Below are 1979 nucleotides of genomic sequence, written 5' to 3'. Positions count from 1 at the left end.
CTCCCCTCTTATAAAATCTCCCTTCTCTCTTTATCTCCCCCTCACTCTTTATCTTCCCTTTCTCTTTATCTTCCCCTCTCTATCTTCCCCTCTCTCTTTATCCCCCTTCTTTCTTTATCTCCCCCTCTTTCTTTATCTCCCCCTCTTTCTTTATCTCCCCTCTTTCTTTATCTCCCCTCTTTCTTTATCTCCCCCTCTTTCTTTATATCCCCTTTCTTTATCTCCCCCTCTCTCTCTATCTCCCCTTCTCTCTCTATCTCCCCCTTTCTCTCTATCTCCCCCTCTCTATCTCCCCCTCTCTCTATCTCCCCCTCTCTCTCTCTATCTACACCTCTCTCTCTATCTACACCTCTCTCTATCTCCCCCTCTCCATCTCCCCCTCTCTCTCTATCTCCCCCTCTCTCTCTATCTCCCCCTCTCTATCTCCCTCTCTATCTCCCCCTCTCTATCTCCCCTCTCTTTATCTCCCTCTCTCTTTATCTCCTTTATCTTTATCTCCCCCTCTCTACCTCCCCTCTCTCCTTATCTCTCACTCTCTCTTTATCTCTCCATCTCTCTTTATCTTCCCCACTCTATTTACCCCACTCTTTATTTTCCCTCTCTTTATGTCCACCTCTCTTTATCTCCCCTCTCTCTTTATCTCCCCTCTCTCTTTATCTCTCCTCTTTCTATACCTCCCCTCTCTCTTTATATCCTATTTTTTTCTTTATCTCCCCTCTTTTTATCTACACCTCACTTTAACCCCCACTCTCTTTATCTCCTCTCTTTTTATCACCCTCTCTTTCTTTATCTTCCCCCTTTCTTTATCCCCATATCTTTATCTCCCTTTCTCTTTGTCTCTATCTCTCTGCTTTACTAAAGCTTTGGTAATTGGGGTGTTATTTGCTATTTGCACTGGTGCTCCATCACTTCTCAGGTGAAAGCAGCCACATGGCGCGTGTTTTCACCGTAGATGTCTTCACGACCGGAGCGGTTCCCCTGTGAACAACTCAATCCGAGCTTTTACCAGCGGTCTCGATTACCTCCTCTGATAACGCCTCGTTCATTACCTACTCTTCACAATGGCGGTTTGAACTACAGCGGTTCAGTTACAATGTAAATCAATGGAAGCGTTCACACAGAACCGCTCAGTTTTTCCTAGATTATGCGGTACCGCCGTGGTTTCCGCGCGGTTCAAACCACTAGTGTGAGCATGCAGCGGTTCTATTTTACTGACTAATGTTACAATGACAAGGTCTCGAAACCATGGATCATATTGTCAAAAAGAGCACCACCCCTTTCTGTTTTTCCGAGTTTTTTTAGTGGAAAGGCTTGCAAATGTTCTTTTCTGCATTTAAAACATTTGGAAAAATACTGAAATAAACTGTAAAGATTTCTACTTCGGATGTCATAATTCTTTAGAAATAACTTGAAATGTTTAACATCCTATATTGAAAAAACAAAATTAAAATCTAAGACACTTCGTGGGTGCCGCTTGATGGTTCATACATGTTAAACCCGCGGAATGAAATTTATGGACAAAATATTCATCACATTTGACTCGATATATAACAGGTTTTCGTCAAGGTAGTGGAAGAACTAGCGGGGTGTTGGCATCAGACACTGTTAAGGCGTTAGTAACGTTATCAGCAATAGCAGATAGGATGGGGGTTAAACAATGGTTAAAATCTCGGTGGCTAGTACTGTGGTCATTAAAGCAGCGAAATGGATGGTTGACTTCCGTGATAGAGGGGGAGTGGTAGAAGAACGAAGTTGATGAAGAGAGCTTGTGATGGAGAAGGGGTCTCATCAAGTGTTGGAACAGAAATGGAGGACAACGGTAAATTGATGAAGAATATATTGAATGAAAAAATATACATATAATACAACGTTATCGGGATGATCAAATCTTACTGGAGGTAAATCATGTTTGTGAATCTCATATAGAGTCGGGTGATCATAGTGGTGCTCAGTGGTGGTGAAGATCAAGTGGCCAGCGA

This window comes from Oratosquilla oratoria, chromosome 2, assembly GCF_046742065.1.
Source record: "Oratosquilla oratoria isolate Oo_2021 chromosome 2, ASM4674206v1, whole genome shotgun sequence".
Lineage (NCBI taxonomy): Eukaryota > Metazoa > Arthropoda > Malacostraca > Stomatopoda > Squillidae > Oratosquilla > Oratosquilla oratoria.
Note: the sequence above shows the minus strand (reverse complement) of the source record.